Raw genomic sequence first — 22,132 nt, forward strand, 5'->3', positions numbered from 1 at the left:
TATTGGCCTCTTGCATTCTCTGCATTTTAACTGATTTGAAACTGGGAGAGGCTGAACTGATTAGCCCACCCAGACAGAAGGTGACCACCCACCCCAGTGTTTGAGTCTGTTTTTCCTCCGAACCTCAGGTGCCCTCTTTCCAGAGAATAGCAGGCAAAAGAGCATCTGGAAAAAGAGATCCACCCTGCTGGTCCCCTAAGGGCAAGAGATTGCGCAAGGGTCTCAGAAGTCTTGCAGGAATGTCGTTGTCCCCAAAGAACAAGATGTACCTTGGAAGCTCCTTGACTATGACAAGCATGATGGGGTGCTGAAGCTGGGAAAGATGAACTATTAGTGAACCCATAGAGATCACAGCGCATTAATTTATAAATAGATTTTCTGGTCCAGTGAAAAAACTGGGGAAGTAGTGTTTCAGCAACATATTTTTTAAAACTCTCCTGTGTGAGAATCAGGAGACTCAGGCTCTAGGCCTTGCGATGCCCATGAGACATCTGTGACAAATGAATGAGCATTTCTTTAGAGAAATGAACCCTAAATTAGAAAATGGAAACCCCCAAGGATATCAAGGAATAATCAAGGGTGAAGGTTATCTTCCAAAGAATATAAGCTTGTTGGGGATTGGAACTGACATTTGTAATCAGGTAGCCTGAGATTTGGAATCTTTTGTGCTTTGCCTCTGACCCTCCTCTGTTACCTTCCCCATTCTAAAATGTAAACTCCTTTGGAGTAGGGACTGGCCATGGAATGATGGGTGGAGATTCATGTCCCATAACATCCAATTACTGAGGAATCAGGGGAGGATTCCCTGGGGAGGGACTTGTGCTTCAGAATAAGAAATAAAATGCTACCTTTGGATTTTCAAAGGTGTTTCTACCTCCCTAGCTACCCATTCTTCTAAGAATGTAAAATAAATCTTTCCTGCATTCATCAGTGAGTCAGTGGAGTTATTGGTAAAGTATTTTGTTTCTTAGAATATCTAAATTATATCCTCTCCATTTCTGCGTCTATAAAAATGAAGGGGTTGTACTCATTGGTCATTTCCTCTAAGAGTCTCTAAAAGGTGGCTTATAGGTCTAAAATCCTATGATTCTATAGGTCAGAGGAAAAACAGCTGGGAGTGCTAGGTAGTGAAAAGTATGTCCAAATTGGGATTGAAGGTAAATGATAATATCAAGAAACAGCTGGCTTGCTGAGCTCTACAAATAAAGCTTTGGTGCTTGCTCTGCCCTCTTCCTTTATAAAAAGGCAGTGATTATTGATTAGGGAAATGCAAATTAAAACAACTGTGAGGTATTACCTCACACCTCTCAGATTGGTTAAGATGACAATAAAACATAATGATAAGTGTTGGAGGAGATGTAGGAAAACTGGGACACTAATGCATTGCTGGTGGAATTGTGAAATGATCCATCCATTTGGAGAGCAATCTGGAACTATGCCCAAAGGGCTATTGCTTTGCTTATTCTTTGATCCAGCAGTGTCAGTACTGGGTCTGTATCCCAAAGAGATCATAAAAGAGGGAAAATGAAACTCATGGAAAAATGTTTGTAGTGGCTCTTTTTGTTAGTGGCAAAGAATTGGAAATTGAATGGATGCTCATTAATTGGAGAATGGCTGAATACGTTATGGTATATGAAAGTATGGAAACTTATTCTATAAAAAATGATGAAGAGGCTGATTTTTAAAAGGCCTGGAAAGATTTATATGAACTGATCTCGAGTACAACATGCTGAACCAGGAATACATTGTACATAGCAACAACAAGATTATGCGATGATTAACTATGACCAACGTGTTTCTTCTCAGAGGTTCAGTAATCCAAGGCAATCCCAATAAATTTTGGATGGAAACCACCATCCGAATCCAGAGAGAGAACTATGGAGATTTGATGTAAATCAACACATGCTATATTCATTTTTTTCTTTTTCTTTGTTTCCTTTTCCCTTTTGTTCCGATTTTTCTCTTCCAACATGAATCGTAAAAAAATATATTTTTTAAAAAGCACATGTATACCTCCCCTTCCAAAATGTTTTTTTAACACATAACTGGGGGGGAAAAGGCAGTGATTCCTATCATACTATTGACAGCTGTTGCTCCAAATTGTCCAGCCTCAGGCCTATGTCAAGACCCCATCTGTTGCCTTTGAGACTCTTCTGCTCAAATTGTTTCACTATTATTACTAATAGTTCCTAAATACCAGGAACTTCACAGTTCCAAGGCCCCTCCGAGCTTTACATTTACTAGCCTTGTAAAGATGGCCAGGAAGGGGTTACCATTTCTATTTTGTAAATGAGGGAATTACTGGGAATCACATTCAGGAGAGGGAAATTTGTTGGCCCAACCCCTAGAACAGGGCCCAGCTGGATGGGTGGAGGATGAGACGTTAGTTTCAGTATGAGCCTTTGTCCAAGCATTTCCAGGAGACTTGACTTTGCCAAAAATTAGCTGGGTTTAGAGAGCAGTTCCTGGTTTGGAAGTGGGGAGCAAGAAGAGGAAGAGACTGGAGACAGGATCTCTGCCTGGCCTCCCTCTGCTTCTTACCCAGACCCTCCTTGGTTTTATTTGCGCACAGATATCTCTTTGTGGGCTGTGAGGCCATCAGACCTTTGTAACACATAAGGAATCTATTTCCTCAAAAGGCCCTGAGAGAATTGATGTCACATTCCTAGAGAAGTACTCAGATGGAGCTCCCCAAATCAGCCTGACCACTTTTCCCAAATGGATGAAATACGTCAAATCCTTCCCATTTGGGAAGAAAACAAAACAAAACAATACCATAAAAATCAAGAAGATCCATACCCTTTCTGCTGAAATCTGTGGTATTCTGGTTTCAAGGAACATAAACTTCTAGTCATAAAATCACAGTATTTTAGGAATGACATTTTTGTAAGTATTTATCTAAAACAAAAACTTTTATGGCCATAGGAGGATGAAATAGAGATTTATCCTCTACTTCCCGGAGATAGGAAGACCTGAGTTCAAATCCAGCTAAATAGTAGTTTTGTCAGTCACTTAATCTTTCTGTTTGCCTCAGTTTCCTCATCTATAAGATGGGGACGATAAAAGCAACCAGGGTTGTTAAAAGAATTAAATGAAGTAATAATTGTAAAGTTCTTAGCACAGAGCCTGGCATGTAGTAAGTACTATAGAAATGTTAGTGATCATTACTACTTATTCTCTGGCTTTCACGTCCCAGGTTGTTTGTGAAACAGTTTTGAAGAACAGGTAGCTGTCCGGGGTTAAAGAGTCAGGAAGACTGGAAGTCAACTCCCACCTTTGCTATTTGCAAGCTTGTAACATTGGAAAAGTCATTTAAATGCTATTTACCTGTACAGTTTTCACATATTTAAATAAGAATGATTCTAGTATCATTTCATAAGATTGCTATGAGGATCAAAAGAAGTTTTCCAAACCAATTCATGTAACACGTGTATATATAAACATATATATGTACATATGTAATGCATTGTGAGCAGACCATGTGTTTGTATGCACTATACATTTTACATACATAATATAACTTAAAGCACTCTACATACATCTTAGCTATAATTAGTAGTAATAGTAGTGTTATAATAAAAAATTCAAGATATCACTCTCCAATCCCTCCCCACTTCAGCTTTCTATCTGAACCATACCTCTTGAAAATAGGATCTGTGCCCTTGACTTTTCCTGACCCCATTCCAATAAAACTTCCCTGTCGTAGATATCCTTCTCATAAAGTCTCGATCTCTACTCATAAACTACTTCTCACTAATGTGTTAATGGGTACTAATGGATTACTTTCTTGGTAACATGTTTGCATTTGAAGAACACATTTATTTTAACAGGGTTTGGTTGAAGATTAACAATTTTAAGGAGACGGCTACTTAATAAAAAAAAACTTTTTTCAATATGGTGAAGAGAGTAAAAGCAGATCAGACTCAGCTCTCTCACAACCACACTAGCAAGAATCTAAAAAATATATTTTTTTTTTATTTGAGAATATATACTTGGAAATGATAAAGAAATCCATGCGTTTTGTAAGGCTGGAGCCACATAAACTGCCCCCTCCCCAATGGGGGATTTCAGCTCATGGAAGCCTTTTAACCCAGGGACTTGGGACAACCAAAGAAGCTAGGTACTTAAAGCTACTTAGCAAAGGCAGGGAGATGGAGGTTCAGACCAGGGTCTGCCTAGAATATGCAGCTGAATTAGTCTAACGCAAAAGGAGGGTAGAACTAGATTGTAAACTTCTTGAGAGCAGGGATTTTTTTTTTCTTTTTTGTATTTGTATCCCCAGTATAGCACATAGTACACACACACACACACACACACACACACACACACACACACACACACAATGGCATAGCACTTAAATATTTAAAAATGCCCAGAATAGAATTTTAGAAAAGATAAATATTATAGATTTCCGGTGCTAATTGAATTGTAACAGAAAAGAACATATAGGTTTCTCAGCTTTGGAAGGAAACTTTTCAAAGAATTTCCATATCCTAGGGCATACAAATCTTTCAAATGAATGAAAGAAAGCAGACATATTAAATACATTCTTCATTGACTGCAATATGATAAAAATTATATTAGGATCTTGAAGAAAGAAGAATTCACTGGGAATTAAATATTTTAACCAGGCATAGGGGTATTTGCCTATAGTTCCTACTGAGGAATTTGAAATCGGTAGGTCTACTGAGTTGACAGTTGCAGTAGAACTAAGCCCTACTGACCCACTATGAGAGATCCCAGGGGCCCTCAAACTTTTTAAATAGGGGGCCAGTTCACTGTCCCTCAGACTGTTGGAGGGTCAGACTATAGTAAAAACAAAAACTTTGTTTTGTGGGCCCTAAGAAACTTCATAGCCCTGGGTGAGGGGGATAATCATCCTCAGCTGCCACATCTGGCCTGCAAGCCGTAGTTTGAGGACCCCTGCAGGTGATTGGGTCTGGTACCTATATGGTGAGATAATATTTGTAAAGCACTTAGCAGTTTGTCACATAGTAGGTATATAATAAATGATTCTTTCCTTCCTTCAGAAACAAAGGGCCACCAAACTGTCCAAAAAGAAGTGAACAGGTCCGGACTAGAAAAACAAAGTATATTAAAGCTTCCAAGATGATCAGTATTGAGACTGAGACTATGAATAGTTATTGTATTTTTTTGCCTAATCAAGATGGGAAAACCCAGTTTCAATAAAATGAACAAGCAAATAAATCTAAAGAAATGGTGGTTAAGGAATAAATTATAAAAACAATAGAGGATATCATCAAAGAAAATTATAACAATGAGACAATATACGAAAAGAATTGGAAAGCAACCAAAGACATTCTTAGACAAAATTTTATGTTTCTAAACATTTCTATTTACAAAAAAAAAGAAAGAAAAGATAATTAAATTGAGCATAGAATTAAAAACTCCTGGAAAATCAGTAACTTAAAACTAAATATCAAAATAGAAATTCTATTTTTTTTAATAAGTAAATTAGATAAGCCATTAGTCTCATTAAAGAGGAGCTGAAAACTAAATTGCTAATATCGGGAATGAAAACAATAAATGAAGAATAAATAAAATTAGAAAAATTGAAAATGTAAGTGAAATGGATGAACATCTACAAAAATACAAAATTTTCATATTAATAGGACAATTAATCAGGAATTTAAACAACACAAATGGGGGGGAGGGGAATGAAAAAGGGATGAATGAACGCCAAAATTTAAAACAAAGGACAAGATGGATTTACAACTGCAAATCTGTCAAAAATTTGAAGAACAATGAATTCCAACTTTACAAAAGTTAAAAGAAAGAATTTTACCAAATTTCTTCTATGACACAAATATATTCATGGTAGCTAAACTAGAAAGAGACAAGTCAGAGAAAGAAAACTACTGAACAATATTCTTAATGAATATCAATGGAGATAGGTAGATAGTGCAGTAGGTAGAAGGCTAGGTCTGGAATCAGAAAGACCTGAGTTCAAACATGACCTCAGATACTTGCTAGTTGTGTGACTCTGAGCAAGTGAATAAGAAATGCCTTCTTATTAGAAAGTTCATTTCAAACCTCGCCTTTCTTTAACCCTATGAGACCGGGAATATACTACATGTGTTTGGCTTCACTTCCACAATCCCAGGAACTAGCTACTCCATGAGACACAATGGATGTCAGTGAAGGTTGGCCCCCTCCCTGACATCTACATTAATCAAGTCATATCTTGGAAGCCCATCTGGCATTTCTTTCTCCTATACCTAACTTTCTATATGTAAGCAAGTTGGCTCTGTGCCGACTTTGTTTTCAAGCACTATAAATTCAGGCCAGTTTTAATCGTAGTTGGAACCTCACCCACCTGGAATCTCTCCCCGTTTGGAACTCAAAAGCTGTTCATTCAAAGTTTCCCAGCCTGCTGTAACTTAAGAACTGCAACTTAGAGATGGTGCTCCTTTGGACGGGTGATGCTTTACATTTTAATCATATTTCTCCTTTTTTCTTTGTCTTTTATGTATTATTTACTGTATTGGTTGTTATTGTAGGTGATCTATTCCGTGTATTGTATAATTAAATTTTACTTTCACTTAAACTGAGTCAGAAAGCATCATTTATAGGAGGGAATCCAAACCTTTCCTAAATTAACAAAAATTGGCATAGTCGGGCAGGATTCGCTATATAAATGCCTTTCTTTAAGAAGAATCATGATTCCCCCACACTGGTTGAAGTTCTGGGTTGGGAGGACAAGTCCTTTTCTTCCTTAGCGAAGATCTGGGCCCAGAACTCTGGAATGTGTGAGAACTGGAATGCTCGAATAAGAAATGGCAAGCTGGCTCACTTAGCTGAAAGTTTAATTAATATTCCAATAGAGAAAGGGAAGGAAATGAATGGTACCGTGTTTCCCCGATAATAAGACCTATCCCGAAAATAAGCCCTCCCCTTAGTGTGTAAGATTCCTCTAAAATAAGCCCTCCCCCGAAAATAAGCCCTATTGAGATTACTACTGTAGTGAAGGTGATCCCCTGTGCTACACGCTACATTACGGTACCCTCTGTATGCACCGTCATTCCCCGCCCTCCTCCTCCCCCCCGGGGTGAAATGCACGCCGTGCTCTGAGCTGCACCCAATCAGAGCTGCAGCATTGAGCACGTCATCCTGTTCTTCCCCAGTGATTTGCTTGCTGGCGCCATTGAGAGCAGTGCCTCGGAGGAGAGCTGAGGCAGGACAACATAAAAACCCGGTATGTAAGCGGGAGTGAGGGGGCATGATGGAGGATAAAAGGGGCATGATGGAGGATAAAAGAAGAACTCAGGGGGCATGATGGAGGATAAAAGCGGCATGATGGAGGATAAAAGAAGAACTCAGCCAGCACTCACCGTGCTAAAGAAATGAAGAACTTCCTTGCAGAGAGAAGAATAGATCAAGTAATGATTCCTGCAGGAATGACTGCCTATCTCCAGACCCTTGATATTGCAATAAACAAGCCATTCAAGGACCATTTGCACATGGAAGTCAATGACTACATTGAAAATAGAATGGAAAGAAATCAGCGTGGAAACTTTGTGAAGCCCTGTCTGCAAGAAGTCGTGACTTGGGTGAAGAAGTCATGGGATAAAATTACTGATAGCTGTGTTGCCAAGGCACTACAAGCAGGTTACCTGGACAAGACATGTTCATTTAAAGAGAGCTATATTGCTGGACATGACAGATTGGGTCCACTTCTTCTGAAGGAAATAGAGACGCAAGACATCCAGGACAGAATTCAGGGTATGGACACTTATGACAATGTTGTTGAAGAAGATGACATGATCATTATTGACTAAAGATACTTTTTTTGGTTCACATTTACCTGTTTATTAAAATTGCTGTCAATGTTCATTAAAATAAGCCCTCCCCTGAAAATAAGCCCTCTGGTGGTTTTTCTGTCCAAAAAAATTAATAAGACAGTGTCTTATTATCCGGGAAACACGGTATCTGTCAGAGAGGATGGGCTTTGTTAACAGCATATAGAAAGGTGTGTCAAGAGTTAGAAAAGAAAGAGGAGGAAAGAATTCAGATGAAAAAAGAAATGTCTGAGTTGCTTATTTTGGGAGATCAAGCTAATAATTACCAGAGCATTGCCGAAAAAGTGGCTGTCCGAGTAGCTCAATATAAGTATAGGAACAGGAGAGAGAAAGTTGATAAAAAGAAAGTGCATGCTGTAATTGCCTCTGCAAAAATGGATTGGGATCCTGACAAATGGGATGGAGATATATGGGATGAGGATGATGAAAGAGGGGAAGAAATAATAGAGGACAAAATTCCTCAGGCAGAGGAAGAGGCTAGATCCATCATTAGACGAAAGGCTGAAAGAGAAGGCAATAACCAGCCAAAAGTCACTGAGATTACTTAGTAGATTTTCTCAGAGAACAGGGAAACCAGCTATCTCATGGCTGGTTAGATTAAGTGATGGAGGAGCTGGTGCAGTCTAGCTAGAGCCTCAGGATTGTTTAAAATTTTTCAGTTTAACTTCAAATCCTTTTGTACAACAGGCCATTAGAGATCATAGTCAAATTGGGCTTAATCAGAATGGTAGTAATACCACTCTTTTAGAATTAGTTGCTCTGGGTTTGAGAAATCAGTATCCTGATTCCTCCATGTGGCCCAATGCTGCTAGCCCCTGGTATACTTTGAGAGATGGAATTCAAAGACTGAAAGAGGAAGTCATGAAAACTGCAGTCTTAGTGGGAGATGCTGACTCATACACTGACACCCCAATAATAGCCTTACATAGAGCTCCTATCATAAAATCAGCTCCTCCTGCCTATAAACAACTAATCTTGACTAGTGGCAGCCACAGGGGAATCTCTGGGACAAGTGATAGATAAGTTATCTCAATTGGGAGATCTGGGAGAATTTAAAGATATAGGCGAATCTGCTCTCAGAGAATGGAATAAACTGAAGACTGGGACTAATTCTAACAATAGAATGTCTAGAAAGGAAATGTTTTCTGCTCTTTTAAAGACAGGAGTAAAAAGAGAAGAGATAGATGGCATTACTACCTCTGATATGTATCAGCTATATAAAAAGAAGATGGGGAATAAAGGACAATATCCGCTTTAAATGTGACTCCTGCTGCCCTACCTACCTCCCTTTATCCTTCTCTAGATCATCTAAAAGGGGAATAGGATAAAGATCAAGCCTTACCTGTCCGTGCTTTACATACTGATCATAGACCCCATGTGCCTTTAGTAATATTTTGGAAAAATGGATCTACTACTAAAACCCATGCTTTGGTGGACACGGGGGTGGAGGCCACATTGATTTATGGGAATCCTACTATATTTAGAAATGGAATTCCAATAACTATTTTGGGGCTGGGTGGACACGAAGTTAGGGCTAGACAAGTATCTTTGAATATGAAGATAGGAACATTCCCTAAAAAGGAATACAGAGTAGTAATTGTATCCATTCCTGAGTATATAATAGGAATTGATGACCTTACATTTAGCTGATGGACAATATCAATTTGCTATAAGGACTTTGCAAATAGCTGTAGTGGTTGAGGACGAGATAAGGTGAGATCTTTCAAGGTTGTGAAAATTGAGCAAGGCTTCATCTATTTCAAAGTTTGAGTAGGCCTGAAGGACTTTAAGCATTAAGTCAAGTACTTAAAGTGTCTCCTCCCTGCTATCCTCTTAAGGGCATACTTAAGTACCCTTCTTGTTATCCTCCCTATTTCAACCAAATATGGGCAACTATGTACTTATTGGTCAAGTTCAATTTCTTGGGTAGTTCCCACGTTTAGAATGTAAACTCCTCAGCCAATAAGGATGAGGATCAGTGGTGGGAGGGGAATTTGTGTTAGGGATTAAAAGCGTTGACTCTGCCCCCATTCAATTGTCTGCTTGATGATTGGGACACAGATTCTTGCAAGAACATATAATAAATTTTGCTTTGCTTCTAGAGATCTCTCCAATCTTTTTTTATTAAATGGTTTCTGACCCACACAGTTGGAAAATTATTAATGCTTTCAGTCTCTGTCCATGTTCCCTCAAGAATTGTTAGTCAAAAGCAATACAGGATACCAGGAGGGACAGAAGAGATTACTCAAACTATAAAGGAATATGTGCAGGCTGGAGTGTTAATCCCTACAACTACTGCCTGGAATAATCCAGTTTGGCCTGTAAGAAAATCTGACGGATCCTGGAGGATGACAGTAAATTATAGACAATTGAATAAAGTTACCCCTCCCTTATATGCAGCTGTCCCAGATACTATTACTCTAATAGAAGCTATGCAGTCATATCCTGGTTCTTGGTATGCAGTAATAGACTTAGCTAATGCATTTTTTACTATTCCTATAGAACCTAAGCAATGGGACCAATTTGCATATACCTGGCAGGGCAGGCAGTATATTTTTATTAGACTTCCCCAAGGTTATCTACATAGTCCCACTATTTGTCATCAGATAGTGGTTGAACACTTGGATGAACTTAATTGGTCTGATGTGAAATTAACCCATTATATTGATGATATTATGATACAAGCCACTACTGCTCAGAGTGCTGAACAACAACTGGCGCAGCTTATAGAACATATGAAAGGGAAAGGATGGGAAATTAATCCTGATAAAATACAAGGACCTGCCCAGATTGTAAAGTTTTTAGGGATAATTTGGAATAAAGGCTACAGAGAAATATTATCAAAGGCCAGGCAGAAAATTTTGGACTTTTCTCCTCCCCAGGATAAGAAAGAGGCACAAAAATTTATAGGCTTATTTGGATTTTGAGGAATCATATTCCCCATTTAGGCCAGATCTTGCAACCTTTGTATAAGGTCACTAGAAAGAAATATGAATTTGAGTGGGGAGATAAGGAGATACAGGCCTTTGAGGAAGCTAAAGCTGCTATCCAGACTGCCCTAGATTTATGGCTTGTAAAGGAAGGGCCTGTAGAATTACAAGTATCTGTTTTAAATGGATATGCTGACTGGAGTTTGTGGCAAAAACAGCAGGGGAAGAATGTTCCCCTAGGGTTTTGGTCCCAAAAATTGCCCCCTTCAGGACAAAATTATACTCCTTTTGAACAACAATTATTAGCAGCATATTGGGCATTGGTGGAAACTGAGCATTTAACTTTAAATAATGAAGTAATTTTAAGGCCAGCTATACCCATAATGAGCTGGATTTTGGGGACACCTGCTTCCCACAAAATTGAACATGTTCAAGAATCTTCCATAATTAAATGGAAGTAGTATTTATAAAATAGAGTAAAAATTGGGAGGCAGGGAGTGTCTGCTCTGCAATAAGGTGGTTTTAGAACTTCCAAACCAGCAGGAATGTGTGGAAACACCCAGAATATATGAGCAGTCCCCAGTATCTTGGAATCAAGGTTATGATTCCTTAACCAAAGAGCAAAAAGACCATGCCTGGTTTACTGACGGTTCAGCCAAGTACATAAGCTCCAAAAGACATTGGAAAGCAATAGCATATAATCCAGTAAAAAATACTGTTCTGGAGACTACAGGAGAAGGCCAAAATCGCCAGTGGGCTGAACTGATGGTTGCTTATCAAGCAATACAGAGTGAAAAAGGAAATCAGTGTCATTTGTTTACTGACTCATGGGCAGTGGCCAATGGACTAGTAGTCTGGATGCCCATGTGGAAAGAACATGACTGGAAAATAAGAGATAAGGAAGTGTGGGGCAAGAAATTGTGGTTACAAATATGGGATTGGTGTCAGAATACTAATGTGTCTGTGTTTCATGTAGATGCTCATGTAAAGACAGATTCCGTGAAGCGTGAGTATAACGCACGAGCAGATGAACTATCCAAAATACAAGGAAAGGCACTGCAAGTGATTCCCACTAAGGATGATGACCTAATGTTAGGCAAATGGATCCACACTGCTGCAGGACATCTTGGTGCACTTGCTTCTTACAGGTGGGCATTAGATAGGGGAATCCATCTTCCTCTTGACTTATTTAAACAAATATCTCAAGAGTATTCCCAGTTTCAGCTTTTTAGTCAGCACCCTTTACCCAGGAGGGTGACTGGGGAACTGGCTCGGGGTACACTACCTGCTCAAATCTGGCAAATTGATTATATAGGCCCATTGCCTATGAATCAAGGGTGCCAATATCCCTGTACTTGTGTAGATGCTTACTCTGGGATACTTACTGCTTGTCCATATAAGAAAGCTACACAAAAGAACACATGTAAAACCTTAGACATTGTTTCATTATATTATGGTACCCTCATGCAAATCCAGAGTGATAATGGCACTCATTTCAAAGGAAAAGAAATTTAACTATATTGTAATTATAATAACATTGAATGGATTTATCATATTCCTTATTATCCTCAAGCAGCAGGGCTTATAGAAAGAATGAATGGATTATTGAAGGAAAAATTAAAGAAATTAAGTGATAATAATGATTTGAGAAAATGGAAAGAAAATTTATTTGAAGCTTTAAAACAACTGAATAATAGACCTCTAGCTGATGGAGAAGGTACTCCTCTCTCTAGGATGATGACTCCTAATTTACAAATAAGAAAGGTATCATCTCTTCCCACTATTCATTTTCAATGGTGGATAAGAATGCTAAGCAACCTTGGTGAGCTTCATTAGGATCAGCAGGATATCATTTATATGTAATTCATGATGTGAATATTTCTCCTCAAGGCCAACAATTATGTCATATTGGTATTGGTGTTAAACTAACCCCTGGATATTATGGACAATTATTTTCCAGATCTGGTCTAGCTTTAAAGCATCAAGTACATGTTTTAGGTGGTGTTATTGATAATGATTACAGGGGAGAAATTAAAGTATGTTTACATAATTTACATATCAGTGAAACTTACTCTTGTAAAGCAGGAGAAAGAATATGTCAATTAGTAATATTGCCTTATATGAAAGGTCAATGGATTCAAATGAATCAGTCCCCTGATGTTATAGACAGAGGAGAGCAAGGATTTGGCAATTCCAATGACATTTATTGGACCCCTAAAAAATAATACCAGGAACTAAAGAGTGGATGAAAAAACACCCAAATGATAAACCTCGACAAGCTGAATTTATTGCCCAAGGGAATACAAATACTGCTATTGTTGTTTATCCAGGAGATGATAAATGGTATCATGTTCCATTAACATACATGTTTTTACGAAATTAAGTATCTTCTAGTTGGTTATTAGCTGGTAGACTGCATGAGCATGGACCTCAGGAATGTTGATGCATCCTCGCAAACATTCGCTCAGGGACTGGTCTGCTGATTACCTACCTGACTCTCTGTACAACACTTCGATACCTTTATATTGGGATAACAAAACTCAGAGATTTCAAGATGGATTTATGTGTCCCCATACACCCCTGTGTCAAATAGGAACCTGGACTTTACCTGATGGATCTTCCTTTTGGGTAACTTTGACACTTGTGTTTAGAATCTTTAGATCTAATCAACAATTTATATTTCTAAAGAAAGGACTAGAAGACCATATTGGAATTTTATGAAAATGGTATGGGATAAAGAACCCAAAAAACATCCTCCATCCATTGTAAGAGTTCCTAAAACTTGTACCAATACTTTCATTTCACAACACAAAATAGTATTCTATTATAATGTTACTTTTCCTCCCTTGTCCTTATGCAACAAAAGGAGAAGAGCTTGGTATAATACTTTGCTTGGTGGGGCAGGAACTGGTTTGGATATAGTTAATTCCACAGATCTTGAGACCCTGGCCAGTAGACTGCGCAGTGCTGGACAGGATGTATCTCAAGCCTTGACTGTTAATGCACAATGGTTACCCACAACGATCCTACCGCACCAAAATACTTTAAACTACCAAGGCCAATTTTGACATGTATTCGATGATAGTACTTTAGCCAATTTACACCTGGCTAACAATGTTACCAAATTATTCAGTTGGACTAAATGTTCTCTCCAAAATATGTATACCTTGATCCAAAAGGAGAATGCTCAACGTCTCCTACGAGAAGGAGACACCCATATATGGGATCAAATATTTCCTTAACATACTGACATATGAAAAAGCTTAAACCTGAAAATGCACAGTGCCCCCCTTACTGGCGCATGGGAACTATTGCATATTACCAAGTACGTGTTTGGACTGTTATGTGTCAATTTCATGTTATTGCTTTTGCACTACATGATTATTTTGCACTGCCTCACATACAAAGTAATTGTATAGACATATAATGTAACTCATACCTTAGCTGACTGTGCACTGACCGATAAGGGTAGAGTATATGGGATGATGACCTGGCAGATGGAATCCTGCCTTCTCCCACATTCTTCTAGTCTTTGTGATTCTAACTTTAAATCCTTTAAATAATTTTTCTATGCTATATGAAGTTTCTGCGCAACATATGTGTGTTGTGTCTAATAATGATACTGATCTAGCTTTTGTTTCTCAAATTCCCCCTTATTCTGGATGTTTACACTGGCAGGGTGATGATTTTTATTTTTCCCCTGATACAGATGCTGATGTTTTCTTCTTACACTGGCAGGGTGATGATTTCTATTTTTCCCCTGACACTGATGTGATACAGAATTTGACTTGGGTATCCAAATTGTTATCTCTCCCCCATACCTCTTTCTCTTTACAACTTTTAATTAATATTCTGAATCAATCTCATGTCCTGAAGCAACTATTACAGTCTAATCAGCGCGCCTTGAATGAACATCGAATTCAGACCCATATAGTTTCAGGACAGCTGCTCGAGGCCTCACATTTAGTTACTTCTGATACTAATCATCATTGGTATGATTTTTTATTTAAATCTAAAAGTGCTACCTCATATTTTAATAGTTTAGCTATTCCCATATTATTATTGTCAATCTTTTTATTATCCTTATGTCTATGTAACTGTTATATGTATTCTAAAATGAAAAGTTTTTATTCTAATTTCATCCCCCTAGTCACGTCCTCTTATGCTTCTCATGGACTTAAGGCCAAATGAATAAGAAATGCCTTCTTATTAATAAGTTCATTTCAAACCATTTCAAGAACATGACTCTCTCCATGGGAACCTAGCCTTTCCTTATAACCCTATGAGACCGGGAACATGCCACATGTGTTTGGCTTCACTTCCACAATCCCAGGAACTAGCCACTCCATGAGACACAATGGATGTCAGTGAGGGTTGGCCCCCTCCCTGACATCTACATTAATCAAGTCATATCTTGGAAGCCCATCTGGCATTTCTTTCTCCTATACCTAACTTTCTATATGTAAGCAAGTTGGCTCTGTGCCGACTTTGTTTTCAAGCACTATAAATTCAGGCCAGTTTTAATCGTAGTTGGAACCTCACCCACCTGGAATCTCTCCCCGTTTGGAACTCAAAGGCTGTTCATTCAAAGTTTCCCAGCCTGCTGCAACTTAAGAACCGCAACTTAAGAACTGCAACTTAGAGATGGTGCTCCTTCAGAAGGGTGATGCTTTACATTTTAATCATATTTCTCCTTTTTTCTTTGTCTTTTATGTATTATTTACTGTATTGGTTGTTATTGTAGGTGATCTATTCCGTGTATTGTATAATTAAATTTTACTTTCACTTAAACTGAGTCAGAAAGCATCATTTATAGGAGGGAATCCAAACCTTTCGTAAATTAACATAACAGCAAGTCACTTAACCTTGTTGCCTCAGGTTCCTCATCTGTAATCATGGCACCTACTTCCCAGGGTAGTGATGTAGATTAAATGAAATGATCTTTGTGAATATGGTTATCACATAGTAGGTATAGTATAAATGTTATCTATACTTGTTATTATGAAAATATTTTAAATAAAATAGTAACAAAGACTATAGCAATACTATCAAAACTATCAACACTATAAAAAAGATTATAACTCCCCATGAAAATTCATCAACTCTAGAATAGTCCCTTGAAATAATAACATTATTTGTCTAAGTCCCTCCTGTAACATTGGCAGGCGAGCTATTCTAAGCAGAATATACAAATATGCTCTATACAAAATATGCTATTTATAAATGAATGAGAATTTATGTTTGGCACATCAAATTGGCTGGAAGAAAACTAAGTAATTAGGAAAGACAAAACTGAAAACTCACCAAAGTCTCCATTCTTTTTCTCTCTAAATTTGTTCTTTTAGATAAAGGATTACTGGAAACAGCTTCATGGCTCCATTGGCTCTGGCGCCAACATGAGCTTTAAAAGGTCAAAATGACAAACCACATGAGATCCAAAATCCATGCTAGATTTTAGGACCAGCCAAGTCTGTGTTTCTAGCACAGCTCAACACTGAGTGGATCCCCAAATATAAGATACTAGATACTACAAACTAGGGAGTACCTCTGTTGATTGACTATGACAAAATTAGAAGTGAACCTGGTGGGGCAAATGCTTAGTAAAAATTGCTTTAAGATTGAGCCTACTTCCTAGGGACGTAAGTGGTATAGAGTGTGTCTTCAGGTATTGGGAAGGAAAATGTTTTTACTTCTGTCATTGCTATATTTCTTAGCAAATATCCCCATGTAAAATTCAATTTATGTCAATGAGCTAAATGATATTGGGGTACTAATCACTGGTGATTGATATTGGGGAGAATAGATTAAGGGAGAATAAGGTCTTGAACATCTAACAATAAAGATACCCCAACCCCTGCAGAGATACCCCTAGTACCCAAAAGGGAAGATATAGCTAACCTTCCTCTGGATGGAAGTTGAGATAGGAATCCTCAGAACTTATCAAGGCTAGACAAAGTTGTCATCAAAGAGAGGGAGAAGGACAGGAGAGTTCTGGTTAAAAATATGAGTAAGGGGCAGTTAGGTTGCACAATGGATAGAGCACCAGCCCTGAAGTCAGGAGGGCCTGAGTTCAAATCTGGCCCCAGACACTTAATACTTTCTAGCTATCACAACCCCAATTGGCTCAGCAAATATATATATATATATATATATATATATATATATATATATATATATATATATATATATATATATATATATATATGCTAGAAGGAGGAAAAGAAATTGGACTTCTTATAGACATTGTCATAGACCTGAGAAAGTACCTTCACCATTCCCATCTTGGGTATTAACAATTAACATGACAACATAAAAAATCTCCAAGAAATCCACCCTTGGTACTCCTTTCTATAACTACTAAACTGAAAGAAACAAGTAGGAAGAAACAGTGGATAGAATCTGTGAATACTAGCTTTCTGAACATCACTGAATGGCATAACAATATTTTCCTAGTTATATAAAAAGTCAAAGCTTTTAACTTCAATAAGCTTTGAACCCAGTCTTGAGATGCAACACTGAGTTCAAAAAGCAGAATTGGGGGAAATGTTCTAGTAATTGACTGGAAAAAAATACTTTTATTACTATTGCCACAATACAATGACCATAAGAATCAGAAACCAACAGGACTTTAAAAGAAAAAATTTCTAAAAGAAGAGGCTTTGAAGGAAAGAATTGGAAAAGCAAGAGCATGAAAAACAGCAACTAGCAAATTGTGAATCTCTCTATGATGCCCAATTCTATTCATTTGGGCTTATGAGACTTCTTTAGGGGTTTTTAAGAAAAAAGTAGAATCTGTTATCTGTTTCCTATAGTCAGTGGCAGAGCAATGACCTAGGTGCTCACCCTGTAACTTCATCCTGGGTTCTTATGCAAGCCCACCCCTGACATTCTTGGGCCTTACCCTTTCAGGAGGACTTTAGACTTCGTAGTTGGGAGCTCATCCTTCTGTCAACTCATAGATGCAGGCGGCTACAAGTAGAAGTGATTTCTGCTACTTCCCTTTTCTTATGGTTTTCTTCTCTGAGGCGTGACTCAGAGAGAGTCAGAATCTGAGGCTGTCCGCCTCTCCACCTCACCTTGGGTCAGTTTTTACGTAATTGTTTTCCTGACTCAAACCACAGAGTTATTATGCTGCCTATTTTTCCTCCCTTTAATCTCCCTCTTTCACAAGAGCTCATGAAAGATGTAGTGGTATCCAGCCAAGTTCCAGTTTCAAGTACCTGACTTTATGTTTAGAGTTTGGCCTCTGGGATTCCCCATTCTTATTTCTCAAGGTCAGGAAACTGCCAACTCTTTGGAGTTTTGGGTTCAAGGTTATCAGGTCAATTCTAGGTAAATGGATCTTCAGAGACTCCTAATACTCCCCCTTCCTCTTTTCCCCCAAACCAGAGTCTTTTCGGCCTTAATCTCTGTTTACTGCCTTATTTCTCTTGAAGAAATTGCCCATTCCACTAAAATTTTGGTGACTAAGTATATAAATGTTCTTAAGAATATTTGCACTAATTAAAAGAAAGCTTGAGTAAAAGTTTTTAATTCAAAAAAACAAATTCCTAATAATAAAATTTTGGGAATCACTGAAGAACATCTTAGAAGAGGGAAATAGTTCTTCCTATCTTCTCTGGTGATTACCTATTCTACCTAAACTCATCACCAGCTCTGAGGATCATGCCAATCTTACTCCCCTCTTTTTTCTGAGTATATCTTATTTGTTCCCAGCTCTGTCTTTAATTAGACAATGGTAGGGCTTTATTTTTTCTGCCAGTTGGTGGAAGCTTCCACAGTTTACCACTGTCCTAAAAATCCTTTTTCCAAATAGTTGAAGATCCACCATATAAAAAAGGAATTAGAATGATCTCAATGCTATGTTCAAAGGACTGTGCATATCCTTTGATCCAGAAGTGTCTCTATTAGATTGATATCACAAAGAGGGGAATAAGGACTCATGAGCAAAAATGTAGCAGTTTTTTTTTTTTGGCAAAGAATTGGAAATTGAGTGGATGCCCATCAGACAGGGAATGGCTGAATAAGTTATGATAAATGAATGGAATGGGATATTATTGTTCTATAAGAAATGATGAGCAATCTGGTTTCAAAAAAGCCTGGAAAGACATAGAATTATTCCAATGAACTCAGATAGCTGAAATAACACCAAAAAACAGAAATTGCAAGTTAAATCAAAAGATTAGATGGACCCAGACAAATCACCTAATTTCTGCCTCAGTTTCCTCAACTGAGGGAAATAAGGTAAATTAAGGTAAATTAATTTTTGAAAAATTTTTTAAATTTTTAAAATTAAATTAAAAAAAAAACACTCTCGGAGTCGTTGTGAGGATCAAAGAGAAAATATTTGTAAATCACTTAGCACAGTGCCTGGCAAATAATAGATGATACAAAAATTGGTGTCCCTCTCTATCCCCCCTTAAAAGATAATCATTGGAGGTACTCAAGTAGAAGTGGAATTCTAATTCAGATATGGTTTTTGGTTTCTGAGCTTTGGAGGGAAATGAAAGGGGGAAGGGCAAAATAGAGACCTGTAGGAATTCTGCTGAATCCCACCCCCTGCAGTCGCATGTCTGTCTATTTTCTGTGAATATGTCGATAATACAATGGGCAGCAATGAATCAATCAAAGTATACTGAGTATGGGGAATTTGCATTGTGATAAGGAGGAAAATTACATCAGACCAACATTCTTTCCCTCAGTAATTTAGTCAGCAGGCCTCCTAAATTCCTTTGGCTTGAACCCTTGCTCTGGTTCCCTTACCACCCCCCTCTCCCCCGCCATTAAATTAATCAAATCTTTAGTTAAGTTAGGGGCAGCTAATTGGGGCAATGGATAGAGCACCAGCCCTGAAATCAGGAGGACCTGAGTTCAAATGTGACCTCAGACACTTAACACTTCCTAGCTATGTGACCCTGGGCAAGACACTTAACCCCAATTGCCTCAGGAGGAAAAATCTTTAGTAAGTTCATGTGATATGTTCAGGCTAGGTGATGCAAATGCTAAGACAGAAGTCATACAGTTTCTGTGCCTAGGATATGTGGGAACAATATATATCCAAATTGATAAACACAAAGCAATTTGGGAAAATGAGAATAAAGAATCTCAACCCCTTGAATTCCTCCTTCGTAAGCAACTCTATGTTGTGATCCAGGTCAGCCTTTGGTTTATGGTCGTACTTGAGATGGTAGGGCTCTAAGGAGAGAGAGGAGAAAGACTGAGGTCTTAATGACCTAAGATAGTGCAGTGGTCAGGCATGGAGCCAGGAAGATTAGAGTTCAAATCCAGCCTCATTTGTTTCCTAGTTGTATGGCCTCCTTAAGTATAAAATGGGGATAATAATAGCACCTACCTCCCAGGGTGACTGTGAGGGTCAAATGAGATAATCTTTGTAAAGGGCCTGGCACACAATAGGTACTTAATAAATGATTATTCCCAGACAAAAGTGACAGCAAGAGGAGGAGTCGGGCGTGTGCTTTGCCATGCCATGCTGTTCCTTTTCTACTTATAGGATTGTGGATCTAGAGCCAGAAGGGACCCTAGAGAGATTAAATGATTTATCTGAGAAGACTTAGTAAGGGTGAGAGTGAGAATTTGAACCCACGTCCTCTGACTCCAGAGTCTTTACAGGTTTCACTAGACCAGCTCTGAATGATCCTCACAGTTTCAGAATAGCTCTTTCTAGAGAACCAGATAAAGAGGCAGAAATAAGAAGCAGGTAGCATCTGAAAGCAAGAGATAATACATTGATCCTGAACTCCCTCCTCTCTCTGAATGGAAGAGGGAGAGCTTTTATTTTTAAAATGCCCAAGAGCAACACACTGAAAGTAAGATCTTTCTGGCTATTTCCACATAGGCAGTGAAAATGGTCCTTCCCATCAATTATTTGAAACTAAAAAGGAAAGGGAGAGGAGTGTATCTATTTGAATAGCCACTAAACAAAATATCCTAGGTGATAGGGGCACAAAGATAAAAATAAAACAGTCCCTGACCTTGAGGAGCTTACATTCTATTTGGAGATATGAAACATGGATATTCTATAAATAAAAGCAGAACATATTTAGTGCACGGGTGGGGCAGAGAGAGGGGCAACTAAATGGTGCAGTAGATAGAGTAGATAGACCTGAGTTCAAACCCATGCTCAAATCCCATGTATCCTTATGCAAGATTGTTAATCCTGTTGGCCTCAACTGTAAAATGAGCCAGAAAAGGGAATAGCAAACCACTTCAAGATTTCTTGCCAAGAAACCCCTCATAGGGGCATTAAGAGTAGGTCATGACTAAAAAGATTGAACAACATATGCAATATGAGGACATTTCAAGTGGTGGGAAATATACATTTCTGGCAAGAACACACAAAGTCTCAAGTAGGAATGGCATTTGAGCTGAGCTTTGAAAGAACAGAAATAAAGGCAAAGTTGAGAAGAAAGCAATTCCAAGCATGGAGAATGAGTCTATATAAATCCATGGATGTGAGGGTTGGAACACCTTGCATAAGGAACAGAAAGTAGATCAATTTGGTTGGAACATAAAGTATGCAGAGGATGTAATGTATATATCCGGAATGGTGATCTGAATCCAGAATGTGAAATTTTTTAAATGTCAAACTTAGGAGACAGTACTTTTCCCCTAGAGACAGTAGAGAACCACTGGAGCTTATAAACAGGGAAATGACCTAGACTTGTTCTTTAAGGTGATCATTTTGATTATGCACATTCTTTGACCCAACAACACTACTATATTAGGGCTGTCTCCCAAAGAGATCAAAGAAAATGGAAAGAGACCTATTTGTACAAAAATATTTATAGCAGCTCCTTTTTCGATGGCAAAGAACTGGAAACTGAAGTAATGGCTGAACAAATTGTTACATGATTGTGACTGAGCAATATTGATGTGAAAGAGTAATAAGAAATGATGAGCAGGATGTTCTCAGAAAAATGGGAAGATTTACGTCAACTTTGCAAAGCAAAGTTAACAGAACCAGGAGAGCATCCTACACAGTAACAACAAGGATGAGCAACTGTGAAATTGATTTTGAGATGGCTATAGGATATGCCTAAATATCCAACAATCAATCAACAATGTGGGACTGGTACACAGAGAAAAGACTAGGATCAGATATATTGATCTTAGAGTCACTTGCATAGAGATGATCATTGAAGCCATAGGAATTGATAAGATCACTAAAAGACAATAGAGAAAGAGAAAAGAAGAGGCCCAGGACAGAATCTTCGGCTACATGCACAGTTGGGAGGCAGGACATGGATAATTACATAGAAAATGAGACAGAGGATGAGTAACACGGGTAGAAAGATGTAACAAAAAAGAAGGAGGTCATAAAAACCCAGAGAACTGAGGACAGAGGTTCTTAACCTAGAATCC

The 22,132-nt window shown here is 38.2% G+C and overlaps 1 protein-coding gene across 1 annotated transcript in view; it reads right to left on the reverse strand.

Moving 5' to 3' along the window:
* Window positions 1-17,761, reverse strand: part of PTGES (prostaglandin E synthase) — a 35,877-nt gene extending 18,116 nt beyond the window's left edge. Inside the window, exon 1 of the mRNA XM_051980176.1 lies at window positions 17,652-17,761. The gene's annotated coding sequence lies outside the window, so the exon portion shown is untranslated. The remainder of the gene's footprint in view (window positions 1-17,651) is intronic.
* Window positions 17,762-22,132: the final 4,371 nt, after the last annotated feature.

The sequence above is a fragment of the Antechinus flavipes genome, chromosome 2 (genome assembly GCF_016432865.1).
Source record: "Antechinus flavipes isolate AdamAnt ecotype Samford, QLD, Australia chromosome 2, AdamAnt_v2, whole genome shotgun sequence".
Classification (NCBI taxonomy): domain Eukaryota; kingdom Metazoa; phylum Chordata; class Mammalia; order Dasyuromorphia; family Dasyuridae; genus Antechinus; species Antechinus flavipes.